Source organism: Sapajus apella, unplaced genomic scaffold (genome assembly GCF_009761245.1).
Source record: "Sapajus apella isolate SASKATOON/1434 unplaced genomic scaffold, GSC_monkey_1.0 scaffold5, whole genome shotgun sequence".
NCBI lineage: Eukaryota > Metazoa > Chordata > Mammalia > Primates > Cebidae > Sapajus > Sapajus apella.
This window is the reverse complement of record NW_022436945.1, coordinates 32,121,477-32,138,555: the sequence shown is the minus strand read 5'-3', so window position 1 is coordinate 32,138,555 and position 17,079 is coordinate 32,121,477. Positions and strand designations below refer to the sequence as shown.

Genomic DNA, 17,079 nt, shown 5'->3' with positions numbered 1-17,079 from the left:
AATAAACAGTCAAATGAATTTTTTTGTTTCCCAGTGCGTGTAAAAGTTATGTTTATACTATACTGTAGTCTATTAAGTGTGTAATACTGTTATGTCTTTTTAAAATGCACATGTTGAAACCATCATTCTCAACAAACTTACACAAGAACAGAAAACCAGACACCACATGTTCTCACTCATAAGTGGGTGTTGAACAATGAAAACACAGGGACACAGGGAGGGGAACATCACACACTGGGGCCTGGGGGGTGGGGGACTGGGGAGGAATAGCAGGGGGTTGGGAGATTGGGGAGGGATAACATTAGGAGAAATACCTAATGTGGATGACTGGGCGATGGATGCAGCAAACCACCATGGCATGTGAATACCTATGTAAAAAATAAAAAAATAAAATGCACATATTTTAATTTAAAAATATCTTATTGCTAAAAATGCTACCTCTTTAGCCTTCAGAAAGTTATAATCTTTTTGCTTATAAGGGGTCTTCCCTCAATGTTGAGGGCTGCTGACTGATCAGGGTGGTAGTTGCTGAAGGCTGAAGTGGCTGTGGCAATTTCTTAAAATAAGACAACAATAATCTTTCACAAAATATTTCTTTGTTGTATGCAATGCTGCTTGACAGCATTTGATCCTTGGTACAACTTCTTTAAAAATTGGAGCTGATCCTTTTAAACCTGCTGCTGCTTTATCAACTAAGGTTTTGTAATATTCTAAATTCTTTGTTGCCATTTTAACAATGCTCACAGCATCTTCATCAGGAGTAGATTTCATCTCAAGAAATCACTTTGCTCATGCATAGGAAGCAACTTCTAAATCATTCAAGTATTATCGTGAGATTGCAGCAATTCAGTCTCATCTTCAGGCTTCACTTGTAATTCTATTTCTCTTTCTATCACACGGAAGTCACTTTCTCCACTGAAATCTTGAACTCCTTGAGCTATCCATGAGAGTTGGAATCAACTTTCAAACTCCTGTTAATGTCGATATTTTGACCTCCTTCCATAAATCACAGATGTTCATAATAGCATCTAAAATAGCAAATTCTTTCCAAAAAATTTTTACTTTACTTTGCCCAAAGCCACCAGAAGAATCACTATCTATGACAGGTATAGCTTTATAAAATGTACTTCTACAATAATAAGACTTGAAAATTCAAATTAGGCTGAGCACAGTGGCTCACATCTAATCCCAGCATTTTGAAATGCCGAGGAATGCATATTGCTTGAGCTCAGGAGATAAAGATCAGCCTGAGCAAAATGGCAAAACCCTGAAATCCCATCTCTACAAAAAGAGACCAAAACAATTAGCCAGCCGTGGTGGCTCATGCCTGTAGTCCCAGCTACATGGAAGCTGAGGCAGGAGGATCACTTGAGCCCAGGCAGTCAAGGCTGTGGTGAGCCAAGATCACGACACTGCACTCCAGTCTGGGTGACAAAATGAGACCCTGTCTCCAAACAATAAAAAAGGAGAAAGTTCCAATTACTTCTTCATTCATGAGTTGCAAAATAGATGTTGTGTTAGGAGGCATGAAAACATTAATCTCCTTATATATGTCTCCAATAGAGATCTTGGTTGACCACATTCATTGTAAATGAGCAGTAATATTTTTAAAGAAATCCTTCTTTTTTTTTTTTTCTGAGAAGTAGTTTTCAACAGTGGACTTAAAATATTTAGTAAACCATCCTGTAAACAGATGTGCTGTCCTCCAGGCTTTGTTGTTTCACTTATAAAGCATAGGCAGGTAGGATTAGCATAATTCTTAAGGTCCTGCGATTTTCAGAATAATAAATGAGCATTGGCTTCAAGTTAAAGTCATTAGATTCTACAAGAGAGTCAGCCTGTCCTTTGAAGCTTTGAAAGGATTTCTCCTCTCTAGTTATGAAAGTTCTAGATGGTATGATTTTCCAATAGAGGACTGTTTTATTCACATTGAAAATCTGTTCATCAGTGTAGCCATTTTCATCAACTATCTTAACTAGATCTTCTGGATAACTTGCTGCAGCTTCTGCATTAGCACTTGCTGCCTCACCATGTACTTTTATGTTATGGAAATAGCTTCTTAAGCCTACGAACTAACCTCTGCCAGATTCAAACTTTTCTTCTACAGCTTCCTCACCTCTGTCAGGCTTCATAGAAATGAGGAAGGTTAGGGCCTTACTCTGGATTAGGTTTTGGTTTAAGGAAATGTGGTGGTTGGTTTGATCTTCTATCCACACCACTCAAACTCTTCATATCAGCAATTAGGTTGTTTTGTTTTCTTATCATTCACGTGTTCACCGGAGTAGCACTTTTAATTTCCTGAAGAAAATTTCTCTTGCACTCTCATTTTGAGAGGCTGAGATGAGAGGATTTTTAAGCCCAAGAGTTCAAAACCATCCTGGGCAACACAGCAAGACCCGATCTCTACAAAAAATTTAAAAATTAGCCAAGTATGGTAGCATACACCTGTAGTCCTAGCTACTCTGGAGGCTGAGGTAAGAAGATAATACTTGAGTCCAGAAGTTCAAGGTTGCAATGAGCTGTGATCACACCACTGCACTCCAGCCTGGGTGACAGCAAGACCTTGTCTCAACCCACACACAAAAAAGGAACAAATAAATAAAACTAATAAAGCATTGGCTAGACTAACCAACAAAACATGAGAGAAGACCCTAATAAACAAAATCAGAAATGATAAAGAAGACATTACAACTGGTGCCACAGAAATGCAAAAGATTTTTCAGAGACTATTATGAACAACTATTCACTAACAAGCTGAAACACCTAGAGGAAATGTGTATCTCTCTGGACACACACAACCTACCAAGATTGAATCAGGAAGAAACAGAAACCCTGAACAGATGAATGATAAGCAATGAGATTGAACTAGTAATAAAAAGTCTCCCAACAAAGAAAAGTCTGGGACTCGACGGCTTCACTACCAAATTCTACCAAACTTACAAAGAAGAAACATCACTTCTCTTCACACTATTCCAAAAAAAGGTAAAGAGGAGAAAATTCTCTCTAACTTGTTCTATGAGGCCAGCATTATCCTGATACTAAAACCAGGTAAAAATGAAACAATGAAAGAAAACTACAGGCCAATATTCCTGATGAACATAGTTACAAAAATATCAACAAAATACTAGCAAAGAATATTCGGCAACACATCAAAAAGATAATACACCACAATTAAGTGGGATTTATCCCAGGAATGCAAGAATATTTCAACATGCAAATCAATAAACATGATATATCACATATATAGACTGAATAACAAAGATCATGTTCATTTCAATACACAAAGAAAAAAATTAATAAAATGTAACATCCTTTTATGATCAAAATTCTCAACAATAGAGGCAAACAAGAAACATATCTCAACATAATAAAGGTCAGGTATGACAAATACACAGGTAATATCATACCAAATGAAGAAATGCTGAAAGTCTTTTCCTCTATAATCTGGAACAAGACCAGGATGTTCAATTTCTACACTCCTATTTTACATATTTGGAAGTCCTAGCCAGAGAACTCAGGCAAAAGAAAGAAATGAAAGGCATCTAAATTGGAAATGGGGAAGTCAAATTGTCTCTTTCTGCAGGTGACATATTCTCATATCTATAACAACCTCAAGACTCCAACAAAAACTCTAAGATCTGATAAATAAATTCAGTAAAGTCGTAGGATACAAAATCGACATACAAAAGTCAGTAACATTTCTACACACAATAATAAACTAGCTGAAGTATAAATTAAGATGGAAATCCTATATGCAGTAGCTATAAAAACGTAAAATATCTAGAAATAAATTTAACCAAGAAGATGAAAGAACTCTATGAGGAAAACTACAAAGCACTAATGAAAGAAATTGAAGAGGACACAAAGCAATCGTAAACAAAAAGAACAAAGCTGAAGGCATCACACTACCTGACTCCAAAATGTATTACAAAGCTTAATAACCTAAACAGCATAGTATTTGGTATAAAAACAGGCACAGACCAATAGAACGGAATAGAAAACCCAGAAATAAATGTACATATTTACAGCCAACTGATTTTTGACAAGATGCTAGGAGCATACCTCAGAGAAAGGACACCCTCTTCCGTAAACGGTGCTGGGAAAACTGTGTGCAGAAGAATGAAACTGGACCCCAACCCTCACCATGCACAAAAACCAACTCAATTTGGATGAAAGACTTAAACGTAAAACTTGAAACTTTAAAAGTACCAGAAGAAAACATGGGAAGCACACTTCAGAATGTTGGTCTAAGCAAAGATTTTATTACTAAGACCTCAAAAGCACAGGCAACAAAAGCAAAAATAGACAAATAGGACTGTATTATCACAAAGCTTCTGCACAGCAAAGGAAAACAATCAACAGAGTGAAGAGACAACCTGTTAAACAGTAGAAAATATTTGCAAACTATTTATCAGACAAGGGGGTAATAGCCACACTAATCATCAGAGAAATGCATATCAAAACCACAGTAAGATTATTATCTTATCCCAGTTAATATGGCTATTATCAAAAAGACAAAAAATTACAGATGCTGGTGAGGATTCAGGAAAAAAAAAAAGAAACATATACACTGTTGGTGGGAATGTAAATTAGTACAGCCATTATGGAAAACAATATGGAGATTTCTCAAAAAACTAAAAATAGAACTACCATATGATCCAGCACTGCTGGTTATTTATCCAAATGAGAGGAAATCAACATGTCAAAGAGATGCCTGCACCCCCATGTTTATTACAGCAATAATCACAATAGCAAAGATATGAAATCAACCTAAGTGTTCATTGTTAATGAACATTAACATAACGTTCATTATAAATGGATAAAGAAATAAATGGATAAAGAAAACGTGGTATAAAGATACAATGGACACTATTTGGCCATCAAAAGAATAAAATTGTGTCATTTGCACAACACGGATGAAACTGGAGGTCATTATATTAAGTAAAATAAGCCAGGCACAGAACGACAAATATCAAATGTTCTCAGTCATATGTAAGAACTAAAAAAGATAATCTCACGGAGTTGTACAGTAGAATGATAGATACCAGAGGCTAGGAAGGGTGGGTGGGTGGAAGGGGGAGGAGAAAAAACATTGGTTAATAGATTCAAACATACAGTTAGATAAAAGAAATAAGTTATAATGTTTGATAGCAGAGTAGGGTGATTATAGTTCACAACAGTGTTCTGTATATTTTGAAATAGCTAGAAGAGAGGACTTTAAATTTCCTACCACACAAGAATAATAAATACTTAAAGTGATGGACAGCCTCAATAGCATCACTTGATCATTACACATCCTATGCATGTAACAAAATATCATATATGCCCCAACATATGTACAAATATATGTATCATTAAAAAAAGAAATAAAGATATAATAAAAATCATTACAAAAATTGTCAAGAAAAGAATGGATAAAATGAGAAATGATAAAAGATCATACTTTAAGTAGACATAGTAAGCCTATCTGAATAGGAAATACTAACCTGGAGTCTACCAAAATTACAAAAGCTTGAACATGTAAAACTTTAAGAGGTGGGCAGGAATACTTGGACATAATTTCTTAGCTGCAAGAGTATATACAAAGGTCTTGAAGCAGAAAGCCAGGAGATTTGTTCAAAAAACTAAAAAAAAAGATAAGTGGCTGAAGACAAGTATGACTCTCATTCTACAAAGCTCTTCTAAGACAGGAAAAGATCAGAAAGATTTTTCCTTTCTAAACTAATCCTTAATTTATTAACCCCGCAAAATATAAAACAAAAAGCTCTAAGTCATATTACCAGTACAGAAATATTTAAAGGTAGGTTTGACACCAATGGACATCTATTTATTTAAAATAGCGAATTCCAAAAGCTAGATAGAGGGTAGAATGCTACCTTAATCAAACTACAACTACTTTGGAAAATACTATTAAAGATGAATTTAAAGATTACAAAGTATCTTTTCCTCAATTCTCAGTGTAAACAGTAACCTAGCAGCTAGACCTAAACTTGGATATTTCTTGTTGGTGTCAATTTTCTAATAAGAATATCTAATTATTTATTTATTTGCAGAGAAAATGTGATTATTTATATGCATCAAAATACGATTATTCATTGATCTCATCTCTAAAATATTGCCCCCAGTACTGTTCTGTGTGTGATCATATTGCATGATAATAACTAATCTAATTTTAACTGTTTTCCTGGCTTTGGCGTATAATTTTTTAAATCCCTTGAGTTATATTAAATGTATGCAACATTCCTCCCTTTGCTACTACTTTATATGTATCACGTTATTTTGTTTTTTGCTCTTGAAAACATTAAGAATTGATTATTAAAAGAAAGTGAAGCAGAAACTCTGCCAGTTGGCAAAGCATTTGTCTTTTCTCCAGCGACACTTGTCACTGAAGAAACAGTAATGACGCACTCCCCAAGTGCTGTCCTCACAGCCTCTGTATGGATGGTGAGAACTCATAAATTTTTATTTTCTAACTACACGGGTGATTAGAGAAGAAAAAGACATACTAGCCATCAGAATAGGGGAAATAGCTTTTTCTGAAACTTTGTAGCTTATGGAAGAGTTAACCTTTCTTAATTTATATGCATTCGTAAATCAAAATTCACAGCTCAGTTGTTAATCTAAAGTGCAGAGAATTTCTAATCTGGAAAGAAGCTAAATACATTCAAAAACATATTCTTTGGAGACAGGACCTTTGTCAAAACAAGAAAGATGGATGAATTCTTAGTTTATAGATGAGTGGTTAAGAATGGGAGCTATGTGTGCACACAATACAGGGTTTCAGTCTTGGATCTGCCACTCTTTGAAAGTTCTTGAGCAAATTGCTTAACCTCCCTAAGCCTTAGTTTCCTCACCTGTGCTGTCGTACTTTCCATTGCCTAGAGTTTGGAAGGATTAAACGTAATGATATATGCGAAGTGCTTATTGTAACGTTCAAGAGGCAATAGCTATAACTCTAATCAGTTTCCTAAAGTAACTAAATACACACACTCTCTGGAGGACAGTGATAATAATGGAGCTGGGTGAGCATAATTAACTTAGGGAATCAAGATACAATCCTAGCCAGGCACAGTGGTTGACGCCTGTAATCCTAGCACATTGGGAGGCCATAGCAGGCAGATCACTTGGGGCCAGGAAATTAAGACCAGCCTGGACAACATGACGAAATCCCCTTTCTACTAAAAATACAAAAATTAGGCAGCGTGGTGGTGCATGCCTATAATCCCAGCTACTTGGGAAGCTGAGGCATGAAAATCTCTTGAACCCAAGAAGCGGAGTTTGCAGTGAGCCGAGATCACCCCACTACACTCTAGCAGGGGTGACAGAGTGAGACTCTGTCTCAAAAAAAAAAAAAAAAAAAAAACACTTCTACCTGTTTTTGGTCTGATTTTAGGACTTCAAGGTTTAACCAGTCCATCATCACATAGCACCTAGAGAAGTGCTCCAGCTAGCCACAGCCTCATTCACTCTGTATATCTGTGTGCTGAGTACTAGATATGAAATTTGGTGCTGGGGGCTAAGAATTTCAGTGCTGGATTATATGCTGTCACTGTGGAACCTGAGTGGGCAGGGGCTGCCACAGAGTGAATATAATATGCAGTCAGCAATTCTGTTAGTTAATTATTTAAATTCTGTAAAAATTAACACAACCACAAATAAAGGAAGATCAATAAAGAGTCCCCTAAGCAACTGCTTCCCTAAAATAGACTTTTACAGTTCATTTTCATCTTTGAATCCTACATTGTATTTTGGAGACTGTTTTGCATCTAAATAGTGCTTAGAAAAATGTTTTCTGAATTAAAATGAACTAAGTTAGATTTTAATGTTAGAACCAAACTGACCTCACACTTAACAGGGAGGGAAATAATTACATCTGTCTCTTTCTGTCTTACTTCCAGTTTACTAGGTGAGAAATACCATTTATTTACTTGTCAGGCAAAATAGCTGAGTCATATAACATTGGTCCCATTAAAGTCACCACCTACACTCCTTTAGAAATTTATGAATGCTACAAAGCAAATAGCAAACTCTGCCTCTAGAATCCAAGTTCCAGGGGAAAAAAAAAAATCAAAGAGCAAGGAGTGAAGCGTACCTAATTCAGTGTTGAAAACTTGACTACGTATAACTTATATTATCCAAGTGGCTTAAATATCCATCCCCCTTAGCGCAAAGTAGCTACACGCCCAAGCATAATTCTCAAACATGAAACAATTCTCATGTATTTTGTGGCTTAGATTCTTCAAACTGGAAGGAAAAAAGAAACATATCTTTTATGTCTTTCTTAGATTATTGCTATATAGACATAAATATGTTTATGGTAAAAACATTTTTAAATAACTGCATTATTACTCCAATATATTAGTATATTGGTACTAGTAAATGGATTTGACATCTCTTAATTTGCAATAAAGAGATGATCAATGAATGGAATTGTGAATATTTTCATACTCCACATGGTAAGTTTGCCTCTCAAAATTCTACTTGGAACACATCCCAATAGTAAATACAACTTCCATGGACTAGGAAGAAGTTCAGATATGGTGAATGAACAAGTCATTCAGGAATAATGATTAATGAATAAAGCACAAGAAATATTAAGTCAGACCCAGAGATATTCAAGATATCCTACTATATATCATGAAGACTGGGGTTTATTCTTGAGATGTTGCCAGAATCAGTATAGAAATAAGAGAACAAGAAAGGAGAGTCACATTATTAGAAATGTCAGCCTAGGAAATGAAAAGCAGCTTTCAAATCAACAGCAGATTTCAAAAGAAAGTCAGTACCAAGGGTGGTAGCTTGAGAGCGTAAGTCCCTAGAAAGTCAAGTCAATTTCTTTCTCTATAGTGAGAATGTGCTTGTAGAAAGTGTAAATATCCTTAAGAATTTTCACAGCTACTGAGATAAAATGGAAATGCTCTCAGGGGCTACCCTGTTTATAAAGTTTTCTGAATCATACTTTTTAAATTGATGAAAAAGTAGAATATTAAGAGAAACACACAAAGCTGACTGGAAAATACATGATACAGAAATCCTTACCCTAAGACAAGCTTGTTTCATTGCTGTGGCTGAATTTCTTTTAAAATCACTGAAAGTTTAACATATATTATATTTTCTCAATAAATGCCACAAATTTAAAATTAGTAGACACTGTGCCTTTAAAGTATCATAAATTATATTTCATAATTATGTTGATTTTCTTTTCTTGAAAGAGCATGATGCTAAAATGGCACCCTGGGGCATTCTAATTCTATTATCCTATCATCGTTGCCAAGGTAGCAGGGGACTTGATTCTGACGTACGAGCTGAAGGTTAAAACTGGCAAACAGAGGGAAAACAGGGACCAGAAGCCAGGGAAAACCTATGTTCGTTTAGAGATCAAGAGATGTCTTCCTTTTTCTGGCAGAATTACAATTTAAACTCTACAAATAAACGAGAAAGTTTTTTTGAGGGCATGCAAAAGAGACCCTTGAGAGGTGCCCAGAAGAGGCCAGTGAGAGGAGAGTTCTCCTGAAGAGAAAGCATGAAGAAATATTGATTATGAGCTCTGTGCCTGGAAAAGCACATCATCCAAGAAACCATGGCTTTCAGTCACCTCTTGAAATTTCCAGTTACACACTGAAGAGAGGACTTTTGAAGAACATTAAGATGTCTTTATCTGCCCTGCAGCGCCTCTTGGAAAATGAGTTATTACAGTTTCCACATCTTTGCATATGTAAACTTGGAATTGTAAAATAATCTCAGTGATTTGATTTTCTCTGTTTTACAAAGTGCTGGGATTACGGGTGTGAGCAACCATGCCTGGCCACAAATAGAACCTTTTATAGTAGGAATATATCAGTCATATTAGAAACTAAGTAGATTTCATTCGTTGTTTATGTTAACTGCTCACCATTAGAAAATAGTCATAAAGGATATTTGAGAAAATGCTGGCTGTCAAGTAGTTTATAATCTAAAATTCATTACAAAGAAGGGGAAATGAATGCAAATTGAGTAAAAGGTCATTCCTGTTGGGCTAAACACAAGCACAATAGGACATGAATCATTACACCTCCACTGCCTTTTTGCTTTGCACAAATGGCAATACACAGGTAGCGCTCCTAGTTGTGGCTAAAGGAAGTATTGGTGGAGGGAAGGCAGAAATAGCATTATTGTATTTTGTCAGGGTCAGGGAGGGAAGCAAAGAGGGCATTGATGAGTTCAGATGCGGGGGTGCAAGGCAATAATGAAGATGAATCTGTCTCCCTCTTGGAATCTTGGAATGGTTTAAAGCCCTAAGATTGCAGCTGGAAATTTAGAGTCCCTTGGAAAACTCTATAAACTCTAGGAATAAGTCTTGATGCTTTGAGACCCAGAGAATAAAATAAAACAAGGAGTTGAGGAGAAGACCATTGTCCCCACTTCTGTATGAAAACTCCTATACCTCTGACACACTGGGGATTAGCGATCCCTGGGAGCATTAGAAGACAGCACACTTGGCATGGACACTGTAGCTTTGCAAGGGCCAGAGGCAGCAGTTAACATCCATAAGTCGTATCTAGGCAGCTCCAGGTGTGGTGGGTACTGCTAAGCATGAACCAAACGTGGAAAACCTGCCTCATGGGGTTTTGTGTGGTTTTTCCATATGAGACTCACTGCACTCTCCCTTTCCTGAAATCATGGAAGCTTTGGAGTTGAGGAACCTGAGGCTCTGCCATCTGTCAGTTGAAATTTCAGAGCCATTGTAATTTAGGAATCATTTGTTCTGCCAGGCTATGGAATCCTGCAACATACATTCTCCAGCATATACATGTGAAAAGCTCAATCTAGAATGCTGTTCAGGTACATAAAGGAGGATCCTGATGCTCTTAGCACTGTTGAGTATTTATTGCCATATTTTATCAATTTTAAACCACGCATTTTGTCTTTACATTTTAATATCTCTCAAATTGGTGTGCACCTGATCCTCAGATCAGTCAGTGACAGTTATGAAATAGTTGTTATTGCCTGCACATTAAAATTTAGACTGGGTGTCACTGGCTTGGAGGAAGAGTCTAGAAACAATAGCAAAGCACAATTTTAAGGAATGATGCATCATCAATGCCCTCAATTGCAGGAAGAACCGACAGCATTGAGTGAATAGCACACACGTCAATAACTCTAAGAGGAAAAATGATTCAGAAAACTCAGACTGAATGTGAATACATTTAGGAACATTGAATCAATGTATTCTATAATTATTTGCCTTTATATATATATGCTATGCTGAAGGGTAATAAATGAGAGAAATCTATGTATAAACACATTCAGAAGAGCTTTTTCCCAATGTTTAAAATAAAAATTTCAAGTGACAATAAAATACTGTCTCATAGTTAAGTTAGTAGTGTTTTGTCCTTCTTAGTAGTTCATAAAATCAGGATGCATCTTCCAGCTGATGGCATCTTAGATTCAATGAAACATGGGTATATGCCACAATATTTATACACATATAATTTTTATTTAGTGCCATGCTGCATCCAGAGGGACCAGCAATAAATAATTTTATTCCCGGCGGAGATCCAAGATGGCCGTTTAGGAACAGCTCAGGATTGCAGCTCCCAGTGAAAGCGCAGAGGGTGAGTGGACGCTGCGTTTTTATTGCCCACAGACTAGGAAATTCCCGGGCAGAGGTGCTCCACGCTCGCCAGCGCGGCTGTTGTGGCCAGCGCGGCTGTGCCGGCCAGCGCCGCTGCTCTGCCCCGCGCGGCTGCTTTGTCGGCGCCCCGGAGCCGCGGTTCTCCGTACAAAATACACCGGTCCGGGTGCCCTTTTGGCTGGCGATTGGAGCCACGGGAAGTCGCCCATATGCTGGTTCAAAAAGGGGACTGAGCAGAGAACCAGGACAGTAGATTCCAGGGCAAAAAAAAAAGAAAAAAAAGCGCCACAAACCTCAGTGCCGCTGTTTAAGCCAGCGCAGTGAGTGGCCGCAGGGGAAAACAAACAGACCCCGGCACCTCTTCAACAGGCGACTGGAACACCAACTTAAAAAAGGCTCTGAGGCAGGGAGCCAGGCGATCAGGCTCGGCTGGCCCCACCCCCACAAAAGAACAGCAACCAGAAACTCTGGATTGAGAATTTCACAGCAAGCGCAGCTGAACCCGGGACAGTCCAGCTCTGTGGGGGAGGGGCGTCCGCCATTACCGAGGCAGCCCGCCGTTGCCAAGGCAACCCGCCATTGCTGAGGCAGCCCGCCGTTGCCAAGGCAACACGCCACAGCAGAGACTCCGCCCCAACAGAGGCGGGCCACCATCGCCAAAGCAGTTCTAACTACACCCATATAAACAGGACTGCAGGGAAGTTCACTCGGCAGCGGGGCGCAGCCCACAGCAGCTCAGCAAAGCTGCTATAGGCCGACAGTGACTAGGCTGCCTCCTTGCTGGGCTGGGCAGGTCTGAAGGAAAAAAAGAAAAAAAAAAAAAAAAGAAGGCAGCAGCATAACGGAAACTCATAAATAAAGCCCTAAATCCCTGGGACAGAGCACCTGGGAACAAAAAGCAGTTTATGAGTTCTGCTGCAGCAGACCTAAAAGTACCTGCCCAGCAGCTCTGAATGAACAACAACAGAGCTCACAGCTCACCATTTGAGCTCCTATAAAGAAAAGACCGTCTCCTCAAGCAGCTCCCTGACCCCTATATATCCAAAAAGACACCTCACAGAGGAGAGATCAGATTGACACTAGGCGGGTATCCTTCTGGGACAAAGATAGAAGAAGAAGAAAACTGGTAACAACCCTTGCTGTTCAACAGCTGCTGCAGGTGAACCCCAGGCAAGCAGGGCCTGGAGTGAACCTCAGCAGACCTACAGCAGAGGGGCCAGACTGTCAGAAGGAAAACCAAGAAGCAGAAAAAACCTCATCATCAACAAACAGAACGTCAATCTGAAAGATTTGAGACCCAATCTGAAAGCCAGCAACTACAAAGTCGACAGGTGGATAAATCCTTAAGGATGGGAAGAAACCGGCGCAAAAAGGATGAAAACACCCGAAACCAGAACACCTCTCCTCCTAAAAGGGATCACAACTCCTCGCCAGCAAGGGAACAAGGTTGGATGGAGAATGAGTGTGATGAAATGACAGAATCAGAATTCAGAAGATGGGTAGTAAGAAACTTCTGTGAACTTAAAGAACATGTTCTAACCAAATGCAAAGAAACTAAGAACCTTGAAAAAAGATTTGACGAAATGCTAACAAGAATGGACAAAATAGAAAGGAATATAAGTGAATTGATGGAGCTGAAAACTGCAACACGAGAACTTCGTGAAGCATGCACAAGTATCAACAGCCGACTTGACCAAGCAGAATAAAGGATATCAGAGGTCGAAGATCAACTCAATGAAATAAAACGGGAAGGCAAGACTGGAGAAAAAAGGGTAAAAAGGAACGAACAAAGTCTCCAAGAAATGTGGGACTATGTGAAAAGACCTAATCTACGTTTGATAGGCGTACCTGAATGCGACGAAGAGAATGAATCCAAGCTGGAAAATACTCTGCAGGATATTATCCAGGAAAACTTCCCCAACCTAGCAAGGCAGGCAAACATTCAAGTCCAGGAAATACAGAGAACACCACAAAGATATTCGTCAAGAAGAGCAACCCCAAGGCACATAATCGTCAGATTCACCAGGGTCTAAATGAAGGAGAAAATACTAAGGGCAGCCAGAGAGAAAGGTCGGGTTACCCACAAAGGGAAGCCCATCAGACTCACAGCAGATCTCTCAGCAGAAACCCTACAAGCCAGAAGAGAATGGGGGCCAATAGTCAACATCCTTAAAGAAAAGAACTTTCAACCCAGAATCTCCTATCCAGCCAAACTAAGCTTCATAAGTGAAGGAAAAATAAAATCCTTTGGGAACATGCAAGTACTCAGAGATTTCGTCACCACCAGGCCAGCTCTACAAGAGCTCCTGAAAGAGGCTCTACACATATAAAGGAACAACAAGTACCAGCTCAACTAAAGGGCAAAACAGCCAGCTAGCACCAAAATGGCAGTATCAAATTCACACATAACAATATTAACCCTAAATGTAAATGGACTAAATGCCCCAATCAAAAGACACAGACTGACAAATTGGATAAAAAGACAAAACCCATCGGTGTGCTGTATCCAGGAAACCCATCTCACATGCAAGGATACACAAAGGCTCAAAATAAAGGGATGGAGGAAGATTTACCAAGCAAATGGAGAGCAAAAAAAAAGCAGGAGTTGCAATTCTCATCTCTGATAAATTAGACTTTAAAGCAACAAAGATCATAAGAGACAAAGAGGGACATTACATAATGGTAAAAGGATCAATGCAACAAGAAGAGCTAACGATCCTAAATATATACGCACCCAATACAGGAGCACCCAGATACATAAAGCAAGTTCTTAATGACTTACAAAGAGACTTAGACTCCCACACAATAATAGTGGGAGACTTTAACACCCCATTGTCAACATTAGACAGATCAACCAGACAGAAAATTAACAAGGATATCCAGGACTTGAACTCAGATCTGGACCAAGCAAACCTAATAGACATTTACAGAACTCTCCACCCAAAATCCACAGAATATACATTCTTCTCAGCACCACATCACACCTACTCTAAAATTGACCACATAATTGGGAGTAAATCACTCCTCAGCAAATGCAAAAGAACGGAAATCGTAACAAACAGTCTCTCAGACCACAGTGCAATCAAGTTAGAACTCAGAATTCAAAAACTAACTCAGAACCGCACAGCTTCATGGAAACTGAACAACTTGCTCTTGAATGTTGACTGGATAAACAATGAAATGAAGGCAGAAATAAAGATGTTCTTCGAAACCAACGAGAATGAAGACACAACATACCAGAATCTCTGGGACACATTTAAAGCAGTCTCTAGAGGAAAATATATAGCAATAAGTGTCCACATGAGACGCAAGGAGAGATCAAAAATTGACACCCTATCGTCGAAACTGAAAGAGCTAGAGGAGCAAGATCAAAAAAACTCAAAGTCTAGCAGAAGACAAGAAATAGCTAAGATCAGAGCAGAACTGAAGGAGATAGAGACACAAAAAACCCTTCAAAAAATCAATAAATCCAGGAGCTGGTTTTTTGAAAAGATCAACAAAATAGACAGACCACTAGCCAGATTAATAAAAAAGAAAAGAGAGAATAGCCAAATTGATGCAATAAAAAACGATAAAGGGGATATCACCACAGATTCCACAGAAATTCAAACCATCATCAGAGATTATTACAAACAACTCTATGCACACAAACTAATAAACCTGGAAGAAATGGATAAATTCCTGGACACTTGCCTCCTGCCAAGCCTAAACCAGGAAGAAGCCGAAACCCTGAACAGACCCATAACAAGGTCTGAAGTTGAGGCAGCAATTAAGAGCTTACCACCCAAAAAAAGCCCAGGTCCAGATGGGTTCACAGCTGAATTCTACCAGACATACAAAGAGGAGCTGGTACCATTTCTTCTGAAACTATTCCAAACAATACAAAAAGAGGGAATTCTTCCCAAATCATTTTATGAGACCAACATCATCCTGATTCCAAAACCCGGCAGAGACTCAACAAGAAAAGAAAACTTCAGGCCAATATCCATGATGAACATAGATGCAAAAATCTTCAATAAAATACTGACAAGCCGATTGCAACAGCACATCAAAAAGCTTATCCACCATGATCAAGTAGGCTTCATCCCGGGGATGCAAGGCTGGTTCAACATACGCAAGTCTATAAATGTAATTCACCACATAAACAGAACCAAAGACAAAAACCACATGATTATCTCAATTGATGCAGAGAAGGCCTTTGACAAAATTCAACAGCCCTTTATGCTAAAAACACTCAGTAAGCTAGGTATCAATGGAACGTATCTCAAAATAATAAAAGCTATTTATGACAAACCAACAGCCAATATCATACTGAATGGGCAAAAACTGGAAGCATTCCCCTTGAAATGTGGCACCAGACAAGGATGCCCACTCTCACCACTGCTATTCAATATAGTATTAGAAGTTCTAGCCAGAGCAATCAGGCAAGAAAAAGAAATAAAGGGCATTCAAATAGGAAAGGAGGAAGTCAAATTGTCTCTATTTGCAGACGACATGATTGTATATCTAGAAGACCCCATCGTCTCAGCCCCAAACCTCCTGAAACTGATAAGCAAGTTCAGCAAAGTCTCAGGATACAAAATCAATGTGAAAAAATCACATGCATTCCTATACACCAGTAACAGACTTAAAGAGAGCCAAATCAAGAACAAACTTCCATTCACAATTGCCACAAAGAGAATAAAATACCTAGGAATACAACTAACAAGGAATGTAAAGGACCTCTTCAAGGAGAACTACAAGCCACTGCTCAAAGAAATAAGAGAGGACACAAACAGATGGAGAAACATCCCATGTTCATGGTTAGGAAGAATCAATATCGTGAAAATGGCCATACTGCCCAAAGTAATTTACAGATTCAATGCTATCCCCATCAAGCTACCAATGACCTTCTTTGCAGAACTGGAAAAAACCACCTTAAACTTCATATGGAACCAAAAGAGAGCCCGCATAGCCAAGTCAATTCTAAGCAAAAAGAACAAAGCGGGGGGCATCACACTACCAGACTTCAAACTATACTACAAGGCTACAGTAATCAAAACAGCATGGTACTGGTACCAAAACAGAGATATAGACCAATGGAACAGAACAGAGGTCTCGGAGGCAACACAACATATCTACAACCATCTGATCTTTGACAAACCAGACAAAAACAAGCAATGGGGAAAGGATTCCCTGTTCAATAAATGGTGTTGGGAAAGCTGGCTAGCCATGTGCAGAAAGCAGAAACTGGACCCCTTCCTGACACCTTACACTAAAATTAACTCCAGATGGATTAAAGACTTAAACATAAGACCTAACACCATAAAAACCCTAGAAGAAAATCTAGGCAAAACCATTCAGGACGTAGGTGTAGGCAAGGACTTCATGACCAAAACGCCAAACGCATTGACAACAAAAGCCAAAATAGACAAATGGGACCTAATCAAACTCCACAGCTTCTGCACAGCAAAAGAAACAATCAT

General features: G+C 38.6%; 1 protein-coding gene across 3 annotated transcripts in view; it reads right to left on the bottom strand.

The window, feature by feature from the left end:
• The window catches only part of GRXCR1 (glutaredoxin and cysteine rich domain containing 1), a 372,499-nt gene that overhangs the window by 150,637 nt on the left and 204,783 nt on the right, over positions 1-17,079 (bottom strand). The window lies entirely within an intron of this gene.